We start from the raw sequence: 11,776 nt of genomic DNA, 5'->3' as shown, positions 1-11,776 counted from the left end.
TACAGCATCACCACAGGCTGACTACAACCTCATTAGACACTTCGACTACAGCCTCACGAGACAGTCCGACTACTATAAGTCTCACTAAAGGCTGACTACAACCTTACTACATCGTCCGACTACAGCCTGACTACAGCCTGACTACAGCCTGACTACAGCCTCACGAGACAGTCTGACTGCAGACTCACGACTGCTTCCCTACAGGCGCAGGTAAGCGTCATCCTCTAACAGTGCGGTTACCAGGAGTGCCATTGAAAGGATTTTTGTTAGAACATCCGCGGTTAACATATAATCAGTTACCAGGATTGTGGTTAACAGATAATCAGTTACCATGATTGTGGTTAAGAGATAACCAGTTACCATGATTGTGGTTAACAGATAATCAGTTACCAGGATTGTGGTCCACAGATAATCAACTACCTAGGATTGTGGTCAACAGATAATCAGTTACCATGATTGTGGTTAAGAGATAATCAGTTACCATGATTGTGGTCAACAGATAATCAGTTACCATGATTGTGGTTAAGAGATAATCAGTTACCATGATTGTGGTCAACAGATAATCAGTTACCATGATTGTGGTTAAGAGATAATCAGTTACCATGATTGTGGTCAACAGATAATCAGTTACCATGATTGTGGTCCACAGATAATCAACTACCTAGGATTGTGGTCAACAAATAATCAGTTACCATGATTGTGGTTAACAGATAATCAGTTACCATGATTGTGGTTAAGAGATAATCAGTTACCATGATTGTGCTTAACAGATAATCAGTTACCATGATTGTGGTCAACAGATAATCAGTTACCAGGATTGTGGTTAACAGATAATCAGTTACCATGATTGTGGTTAACAGATAATCAGTTACCATGATTGTGGTTAAGAGATAATCAGTTACCATGATTGTGCTTAACAGATAATCAGTTACCATGATTGTGGTCAACAGATAATCAGTTACCAGGATTGTGGTTAACAGATAATCAGTTACCATGATTGTGGTTAAGAGATAATCAGTTACCATGATTGTGCTTAACAGATAATCAGCTACCAGGATTGTGGTCAACAGAAAATCAGTTACCATGATTGTGGTTAACAGATAATCAGTTAACATGATTGTGGTCAACAGATAATCAGTTACCATGATTGTGGTTAACAGATAATCAGCTACCAGGATTGTGGTTAAGAGATAATCAGTTACCATGATTGTGGTTAACAGATAACGAAATTGCCGATAACAGGATCGCGGATAACAGGATTTGCGAATAAAAAGATTGCGGATAACAGGAATGTGTATAACAGGATTGCAGATAACAGGATGCCCACCTCGTCTGGGCCTGACCCTCTGACCCCATGGGGGGAGGGCGCTGGTCGCTACGGGAGACCCCCCAGGGAGCTGGGGTACGCCGCTCGCTCTTCGCGGCACCAGCACGTGGCCCCACCGGGACCCCTTTGGGGGCCCCCCTCTCAGCCCCCCGCGAGGAGGGAGTGCGACGATCTGGCGAGGTCCCTGAGACCCTGGCCCCGATACTCAAAGCATCACGGACATCAGTGCGGCCTGGATCGGTGGGTCAGCATCCATCAGCATCATCATCATCATCAAACAATCGTGGTATCATCGTTCGCAGCAGCATTAGTGGGAGCAGTGTCAGCAGCTTTGTCATCATCATAATCATCAAAGCATCATCATGATCATCCTCCGCAGCATCATTACCAAATCATCATCACCACTCATGCTGTGAGAACACCAATCTAGAGACGTTTGACCAGGAATTAGAGACGTGGCCAAGAGGAGGTGGGCCATGAGCCAGAGACAGCAACTCTTAGATGATGGGAGCGAGATCTGAGAAACGGCATCATCTTGGGTGAGCAGATCAGATACTTGATCCTGCGTGGGTTAAACTCGAGAGGCATGGACATCTTGGAGCAAGATTATGACCTTGGCACAGTCGAGCAAGGTCAGAGAACTCACCTTGAGATGGTGGACCAATGATCAAAGAAACGTTACCTTGAGATGTTAGACCAATGATCAGAGACATGTGACCTTGAGATGATAGACACATGATTAGATAGACATTACCTTGAGAGAGTAGACCAATGATCAGAGAGACGTGACCTTGAGATGGTGGATCAGTGATTTCTACCCCATTTTGCCCATCACTCTCCCATCTCCACAATTTGCACGACTCAGTCCGGTGTTTAGTGTCTCCATGGGTGGTGATGGGCGCGACGGAGGAGGCCGTTTCCCTGTGGGGCCCGCAAGGATGGGGGGCTCCCCAGGCGAGGCCGAGGAGGCCTCCACTGGGGCCCACGGTCCGGGCATCGGGGCTCGCTGGGGCGTCAGGGCGCTACCGCGACCCCGCCTGGGCCCTGCCCTGGCCTTCGTGCTAGGATGTGCCCTGTCGGCCATCCTGGCTGTGTTGATGCACATAGCAGGTGAGGAGAACTGCGGAGGTGCCCCTTTCTCCATTATACGAAGCTCCTCCTTCATCCACAGCTCTCACCATTCCTCGCAGCTCCCTCCATCACTTACAGCTCCCTCCTTCATCCGCAGCTCCCTCCTTCATCCACAGCTCCCTCCTTTATCCACAGCGCCCTCTTCTTCATTCACAGCTCCCTCATCCATCCACAGCTCCCTTCTTCATTCACAGCTTCCGTCTTCATCTACAGCTCCCTCCTTCATCCACAGCTCCATCCTATATATAAAATACTGAAAGAACCAAGATTAAGTCTACATTATAGACTGCCAGTATGCTCAATCAGTTTAATAACCATTGCTACAGTCTACATCATAGACTGCCAATACGCTCACCGGCTTAAAAACTAGGCTACAGTCTACATTATAGACTGCCAGTACACTCACCCAACTTAATAACCATTGAAACAGTCTACATTATAGCATGCCAGTACACTCACCAAACTTAATAACCAGGCTACAGTCTACATTATAGACTGCCAGTACACTCACTTCGATTAAAAACCAGGTTACAGTCTACATTAGTGTTTTTTATTTTTTTCATTATTTTTATTTTCATTCACTTAATTTTTTATTATTATTTTTCTATCTACGTGACTTTACCGAAAGAACCAAAGAATATGAATTCCTGCAGTCACGAAAGTTTTAAGTAAAAATTTTAAGTCGCAATATAATTTTAACATGTAGGCTTTCGCGACCAATATCGTCCATAATAGAGGTGTTTTTGGATTAGATCGCGTGAATATATAAATGTGTCGTTAAAACCCGCCACCACCCGACACAGCTAACTAGTAAGGGTTGTCATGTAGACAGAACGTGGCCAATTCGTCATTAGTACAGCACTAGTGTATAGTGTAGTGTATAGTGGTGTAGTGTATAGTAGTGTAGTGTATGGTGTTGTGTAGTGTATAGTGTAGTGTATGGTGTAGTGTATGGTGTAGTGTATAGTGTAGTATACTAGTACATCACACCGGCGTGTTGGAGAGCCAAGCCACAACATTTACAATCTGAGTACGACTTTTCGCCAGTAATTACAACCAGCTTCATCAGGCGACAGCAAGATTTGTGCAAAGTCTAACTGTTTCGTTCCTTATATAGAGGCTTCAAGCGGCCTTACGTGGCTGTGGGACGGATTAAGTTACAGAATCAGACTCCTTATTTATACTGGAGGAATCGGATGAGCTCTAAAGGTCTTTTTCAGCAGGTTTCCGGTTATGAAATGAGGTCGCGGATCGCGTCCGGCCTCCGGGTCCACAGGTGGACCACCAGAGTTACCACCCGTCCCGGAACGAGCATCGGCTGTGTTTTGGTGGCAGCAGTTGATTTGGGGGCACCGCGGTGGCTAGGAGATGTTAACAACCTCGCCTGGTACGCAGGAGGTTGTGGGTTCATTCCCGACCCTGACACCTGCTGTATATTTGTAGTTTGCGTGTCTCTCTCTCATCATCATCACGGTGACTAGGAGATGTTAACTACCTCGCCTGGTACGCAGGAGGTTGTGGGTTCATTCCCGACCCTGACACCTGCTGTATATTTGTAGTTTGCGTGTCTCTCTCTCATCATCATCACGGTGACTAGGAGATGTTAACTACCTCGCCTGGTACGCAGGAGGTTGTGGGTTCATTCCCGACCCTGACACCTGCTGTATATTTGTAGTTTGCGTGTCTCTCTCTCTCACCATCATCACGGTGACTAGGAGATGTTAACTACCTCGCCTAGTATGCAGGAGGTTGTGGGTTCATTCCCGACCCTGACACCTGCTGTATATTTGGAGTTTGTGTGTCTCTCTCTCCTCCTGTGGTCACGTGGCTCTTTCTCCAGATCCTCCAGTATTTCCCTCCATATTTCTAATGAACATCACGTGTTTAGAGTATGGGGCTGCTATTTCTACGTGATGATGATAAGCCACTTCGGAAAGAAAAGCAAAGTAGCTCAGTGAGCCTTACCTTGTAAAATGAACGCTAGATTATAGCTTTGTTATTTGAACAGAGATCTGGTACTGATAAATACGTCCAGGTTTGGTTGTGTGGTAGAAGAGGTGGCAACTCCTCGTCACCACCCCTCCCAGAGGCGACACGGGGGATCGGTGGTGCAGCGGTTAGGGGCCGTCCATAAATGATGTCACGCACCTGGGGGGCGGGGGGGGTCAGACATGTGTGACGATGTGTGACGGGGGGGGGGGTGAGAAATGTGACGTCACATCAAAATGCGCAACTTTAAATATAGACAACACGTTCTACTTAATTAAATATACTTTTTAATAAATGTTTTCTCCTACAACATCAGAGTGCAGCGCCACATTAAATACGCACTACAATGACAATAGTTTAAAGCGATTTGAAGCATGTTTCATTTTTGGGGGGGGGGGGGTGTTGTATATGCCGGATTATGAAATTTCGATAATTTTTTTTTAAATGCGTAAATTGCATAAATTATGTTAATGTATGTAATTATATGCACAAATTATGATAATCACGGAGATACTCGTATTAATTTATGCGAATACTTGCTATTATGTTAATGTGCGCAGTTATGATAACTAGGCTTAGTTTCGTTATCCAGAGCTGTATCAATCGGAATTACCCATTATCTTTCATTAAACATTTATTGATTATCTTAGTGTGTTTATGTTATGTTAGGTCTCCAAATTCATATCTCATCGCAGGTTACAGTTCTTATGAATACGACAGTTTTGCATGGACTGGGAAAGAAGCACTCGAACACTTGGTGTTAAGCAATTTTTATTCTAAACAAACATATGACACTCTAATATGCAAAGGCAAAAGTATACGTCAATAGATTAATTGGTAAGATTATGCAATTAACAAAAATGAATGACTAAAACATTTCTTATTCATATGACTCGACGGCAGCAACTGTTTTGCACGATCAGTTGATATTGAACGCACCACCTTGAAATGGCAACCCTTTTGAAACACAAAGATAACTTTTTGAAAGTCTTATTCGTGTGCGTGTTGTGTGGGCGTTGTCCCCTTGTAAAATTTCTATTTTAAGCAGAGGCAGGGCGCTGTGTCGGAGCTTGTGGGGTGGGGGAGGATACAACCAGCAGCCAGAGAGGTTCCTCTCGCTTGGGCGTGGCCGCAGTGAGCCCGTACTGCTCCCTCTCTCCACTGCTGGATTGAGCGGCGTTGGCACGAGGTTCCTTGAAGAAGCTTGCTTGCTTGGCGCTTGATGGTTCCGGGGGCTTGGTGCTGCTCGTGCACTTTCTCTCTCCGCTGCTCGATTGAGCGGCGTTGGCACGACGCTCGCCGACGTGGTGCGCGATGATTCCGTCGTCGCTGCTGGACGTCTTGTCTGTTCTCACTGGGTGTTGGTCGGTGTGTGTGTGTCAAACACACGGCGCATTCGATGGCGCTCTCTCTCTCTCTTGGTGGCAGCTCCAGGCTTCTCCACTGCTGGATGATTGTTGAGTCGGCACGATGCTCGCCTTCGGCGGTGCGCGATGATATCGTCGTCGGATAGCGCACAGCTCATCCGCTGCTGGATGACGAGTCGGCACGACGCTCGGTGACGCCCGGGTGCTGCTGCTGCTGTCCCTCTCTCCTTGATCGCTGCCAACTTCACACGGACACCCGCCCTTACTTCAGGCTGTGTTGGCTCAGGCTCTGGACGACGCGGCTGTGCGCGCTCACCGGCTTGGAGCGCTCTGGCGATGAACGATGTCTCTTGTTGCTCATCCGCTGCTGCTCGTCCTTTTCGAAGCTCGCTTGGTCGACGCTTGGCGATTTCCGCCCTTCTACAGGTTGATTGCTTGTTGTCACTCGTCACTCTCTCTTCTCCGTGCTTTCCTTTGTTCGTGCAGCTGCCAGCTTCACTCGCACTTAACCACACCTCGCCACTTCGTTCTGCGAGAAGCGACACCTGCCATCGGTATTGGTGTTTGCTCCCTCACGACGCTCCGCCAGCCGGAGTACGGCTGAACCCAGCCTCGACCTAGGTTGAACTCAGATTTCTGCGACTCGAACGACCCCTCCTCGTTCCATCTCTCTTCGAGGCACGACTCGCCCCAGCTGCCTTGCGAGCCCCATCGCAACGCTGCGTCGCAAGCCGAGTTGCGAGACTGAGCACGACTCGAACCAGACTGCTCATTCGTGATGTGCGCTTGTGCTTAAACTCAAAAACGTGAACACCCTCTCCTCTCTGCGCGTCTCTTGCGAGAGGAAAACAAACAACAAACCGAAAGAGAAAAACCAGACAGCCTCGCGACCCCTCCTCGCGACCCTTTCTAACCCCCTAAAGTATTTATGGGCCATCTGTTTGTGCCGGACCGTTGGAGACAAAGGTGGCTGAGGAGATTTTTGCAATACATTTATGTGGTCCTGTGTGTTACAGTTATTCTTGATATTTCTTATGAGTTCCCTCGGTCTTAGTATATCGTGGTTATTATTCGGTCTATGTTTAATGAATATTCGTAATGATACTCGTTACATCATTATTTTGAGGGCTTTGGCAAGTTTGATTATGCGTTTGTTTCCAGGGATTGGTGTTTTATTCTGAGTTATATTTTAATGTCCTGAGGTTAAGTGTAACTAAGTTTCCACTTACGCTTTCTGGAATTCGTATTCTTTAGTTTTTAGGAAGGTCATGTAGATAGAAACATACAATACAAAATAATATATATGCGGTGAATACGAGTAATATAAGGGAATATCTAATAAAAAGCCCCTATTGTAGGCTGGTTGATTCTTTTGTTAAGTTTCTACTTTTCATTAAGGAAAACGTTAAAGAAAACGCGAGTTGCAACAGTTGTGTTTCTCTGCTCTGCACGATATCCGTGCATCTCCAGACGTCTTGGGAGGGTTAGGCCATCGACCTTTTGTCCATCTGGATGTCTCTGACCTCTCTGTGCTCTGAAGTCTTGCCGTTTAATGGCCCTGCCCGTTTCACAGATTCCTGGTGTGCTTGTGAGGAGTAGGGGCTGTTATCATTATTTAATGAAAAAAATACAATTTTTTTTGGCCTAATTATTCTTAATATTAATTTTTGGAAAACAGGGCATAGATACAACAGGGGGCAGAGCTTTGTGACGTCATATTTAAGGGGGGGTCTGACTTTTTGTGACGCCGTGTAACGAGGGGGGGGGGGTCAAAAATCGTCCAAAAACGCGTGACGTCATTTATGGACGGCCCCTTAGTGCGCTGTGCTACCAATCCAGCGGCCCGAGTTAAATTCCTGCTCACGGAGAATAACCGGTGCTGGGCCTCCCCTAGGGCGACTCAGCCTGTAACAGGGCTGCTCACTAACAGCACTTGCCCTGACGGTCTGTAAAGGCTACACAGGCGATCTTTGTCTTTGTATACGGGGAACGGTGGCGGAAGGGTTAGCGCGACGATTCCAGCGACCCGAGTTCGATTCCTGCTCACAACCAACGACACATTTGAACCAGTTCTGGGCCTCCCCTAGGTCGACTCAGCCTCAAATGAGTACCTGGTGCGGTGTGTAAACATCGCCACTGGGGAGACAAAGGCTGGCCACCTACCCCCTCGTGTACCGTGCCAGTGTGCCCCAACAGTCTGTGAAGGTTATATGGGGGATCTTTGTCTTTGTGTGTCTGTGTGTGTGTAGTCTCCTGGTCACTGCGACCGCCCGAGACGGCTCCCTGCACAAGCAGCACCATCGCCCCCGACACAAGCCCCAGCAGCAGCACCAGCAGCAGCGGCAGCACCCAGGGGTCGACCCAGGCCTTCCCGCGGGCTCCCAGCACTTTCCTGTGATTCCCGGCTCGTTATGGAGACACCCTGCCCTTTGTAGTGACACCCTACCCTTTGTAGTGACTCCCTGGCCTTTGTAGTGACACCCTGCCCTTTGTGGTGACACCCTGCCCTTTGTAGTGACACCCTGCCCTTTGTGGTGACACCCTGCCCTTTGTAGTGACTCCCTGCCCTTTGTAGTGACACCCTGCTCTTTGTAGTGACACCCTGCCCTTTGTAGTGACTCCCTGCCCTTTGTAGTGACTCCCTGCCCTTTGTAGTGACTCCCTGCCCTTTGTAGTGACACCCTGCCCTTTGTAGTGACACCCTGCCCTTTGTAGTGACTCCCTGCCCTTTGTAGTGACACCCTGCCCTTTGTAGTGACTCCCTGCCCTTTGTAGTGACTCCCTGCCCTTTGTAGTGACTCCCTGCCCTTTGTAGTGACACCCTGCCCTTTGTAGTGACTCCCTGCCCTTTGTAGTGACTCCCTGCCCTTTGTAGTAACACCCTGCCCTTTGTAGTGACACCCTGCCCTTTGTAGTGACTCCCTGCCCTTTGTAGTGACTCCCTGCCCTTTGTAGTGACACCCTGCCCTTTGTGGTGACACCCTGCCCTTTGTAGTGTAGTGGTGATACGCGCTGGGGTAGGGATCGTGTGCCAGCGCGTAGTGATTGGCTGTGTATGTGGTGACGCGCGCTGACGGTGGAGGATCAGGGGTCAGCGCGGGGTCGTGGGGTACGTGGTGCTGATTGGCTGTGTGCCGGTGATTTCATCTGCGCCGACTTTTGGCGGGAACGGACACCACCACGTGGCAGCGGTTCTCCAAGCGCGCCCGCTTACGTCACCAACGCGCGCTGCGGACCGCCATCAGACACCCGCCACTGGGGCCGCCATCTTACACACCGACGGGGCGGCGGAGAGGAACCACGAGGCGGAGGACGACTTCATCTTTCAACAGCGCCTTCCCACATTGTCAGCCTTCAAGGCGGAAGGCGGGGACTGGGGCCAATTTCAGCGCAGGTTTTTGGCGCATCAGGAGATGTCCGCCTGGTCCGACGCTACGGCACTGCGGGCACTGCCTGCCATGCTGGACGACAACGCGCTCGCGGCCTTCACGTCCGCACGCAGGTCGGACCGCTGCACGCTCAAGGATGCGCTGGCTCTCATGGCCAAGGTCTACGGTCCTCCCTCGGCGTGTTGCCATCATTTTTATGCAAGGCGGAAGGCGGACACGGAGACCGTGCTCGCCTATCGCACGGCGTTGCTGGCTCTCGCCGACGCCGCGTTCCCTCGTATGGACGAGGAGGGCCAAGATGCGATGGTTTTGGAGCAATTGCTCAAGTTGGCGCAGGACCTGGGGGTCCCCATCAACACGGCCGACGAGATCGATATTTCTTCCTTACGGGTCGCTACAAGTATACAAGCGCACGAGGTCCTTCAACGTAAACAGGGGGTCGTCTGCAACGCTGCCGTGGCCTCAGCTCCGGGCCCGGTAGTCACCGAACCCCAAGTCGTCAGCCCACGAGAGGAGGCGTTCATCGCGGGACGACCGGGGGACTGGAGGTCGGGGGGTCGTTCGCCTCTGCGATCGGCCCGCAAGCTGGAGCAACCGAGATCTCCGACGACTCTCATCACGTGTTATAACTGCGGCCTCCGGGGCCACGTGGCGTCCGGTTGCCGCGCCCCACGTCAGCGCGCCATGGGACCTCGGCTGGACGACGAACAAGGCCCCAAGTCATCCCTACAAACCCCGGCAAGTCGCGGCACCTCACATGCTCGGCCCGCATACTCGACACGCATGGGCCGTCGCGTTGCGGCGGAGGAGAGCCGGTTAGGGTTCGGGGATTCGGTTCGGCGAGGGGGGTTCGGCCGGGACCGGGGAGACATTAAATGGTCGGAGTTGGGGCACAGAATAGTGGCTGCCTCAGCGGGTTCATCCGTCGTTACGGGATCTATTGATGGGGTCGAGGTCAGGGTGTTAGTGGACACGGGGGCATCGGCGACTATTATATCGGACCTCATTTATAACATTATCCCTGTACAATGTCGTCCGCTACTTCCGGTGGATGTGCCATTTTACGCCGCTAATGGGGGATCATTGGGCATTATCGGTCAGATTAGGGCGTCCATTTGCATTGGAGATATCAAATTGTCGGGACCCGTTTTCGTTTCGTCCTCCCTGGCGGTTCCTTGTCTATTGGGCACTGATTTTTTGGCAAAAATGCCCATCAAAATTCTCATTGATCAGCGTTGCATTGAACTACCATCGGGTCGCCGTATTTCATTTTTGACGAACCCTACTGAAATTCGGACGGCGTGCGCTACGATACAAGCGTTAGCAACACAGACCGTGCACGTGCCCCCGGGTTCACAAATGTTAATTCCCCTCCGGTTGCGGAAACCATGGGTGAGGGAGACCTCGGAACAAGGCATGCTTTTGGGTCCTTCTAATAGGGCTGTTGGAGGTCTCGATTTGTCGGTGGCTCACACTTTGGTTGGGGCTGACAGGGATCCGTTTGTGATGGTTTTAAACGCTGGGTCGCGGCCGGCCGTCATTCAGCAGGGCACCATGCTAGCTCACGCGGCGCGGGTCCCTGCGGAAGAGCGGCTGGTTGCGCAGGCTGATCCGAGCCCCACGCAAAACATTAAACCGAAGGAGGACCTCGAATGGGTCGATTCGCTGTGCGCGGACTCTGACGATTTGTCAGCGGTACAGTTGGGTGCGCTGCGCGGGTTGCTGATAGAATTTTCGGATGTGTTCAGTAAACATAAGTATGACATTGGGTGCACGGACCTGTTACGCCACCACATTGAAACGGGCGATGCGCAACCGGTCAGGCTAAATCCCTTCCGACTGAGTCCTGCTGAGAAGGAACATGTTCAGTCGGCCGTTAACGATATGCTAGAAGCCGACATTATTTCGCCTTCTTCCAGTCCTTGGGGAGCACCTATTGTGCTCGTTAAAAAGCAGGACGGGTCCTTGCGATTTTGCGTAGATTTCCGTCGCCTGAATAAGATCTCTGTGGCCGACGCGTATCCGCTCCCCAGGATGGACGAGTCCCTCGATGCATTGTCTGGTGCGCGATACTTTTCGACTCTTGATTTATTATCCGGATTCTGACAGTTGCCACTCGACGAAGAGTCTAAACCTAAGACAGCATTTCGGACTCCAGGGGGCCTGTTTCAGTTTAACCGGTTACCCATGGGACTTCACTCCTCTCCTGCGACGTTTCAGCGCCTTATGGAGTTGGTTTTGTCGGGCTTGCAATGGGATACGTGCCTGATTTACCTTGACAATGTCATTGTTTTCAGTAAAACGTTTGAGGAACACCTCCAGCGATTGAGAGGGGTGTTCTTGCGAATGCGATCGGCTAAATTAATGTTTAAACCGGCCAAATGCCACCTTTTTCGTAAATCCGTTAGATACTTGGGTCACATTGTCGACTCTTCGGGGATTTCTACCGATCCCGCGAAGACGGACTGTGTCAGTTCATGGCCGACGCCCACGTCAGTTTCGGACGTGCGCAGTTTCATCGGTTTTGCTTCTTATTATCGCCGATTCGTTGAGCACTTCGCCACCATTGCAAA

Source organism: Lethenteron reissneri, chromosome 57, assembly GCF_015708825.2.
Source record: "Lethenteron reissneri isolate LAM-NWPU_2019-01 chromosome 57, ASM1570882v1, whole genome shotgun sequence".
Classification (NCBI taxonomy): Eukaryota; Metazoa; Chordata; class Hyperoartia; order Petromyzontiformes; family Petromyzontidae; genus Lethenteron; species Lethenteron reissneri.
The sequence above is the reverse complement of the archived record's forward strand: the minus strand, read 5'-3'. Positions refer to the sequence as shown.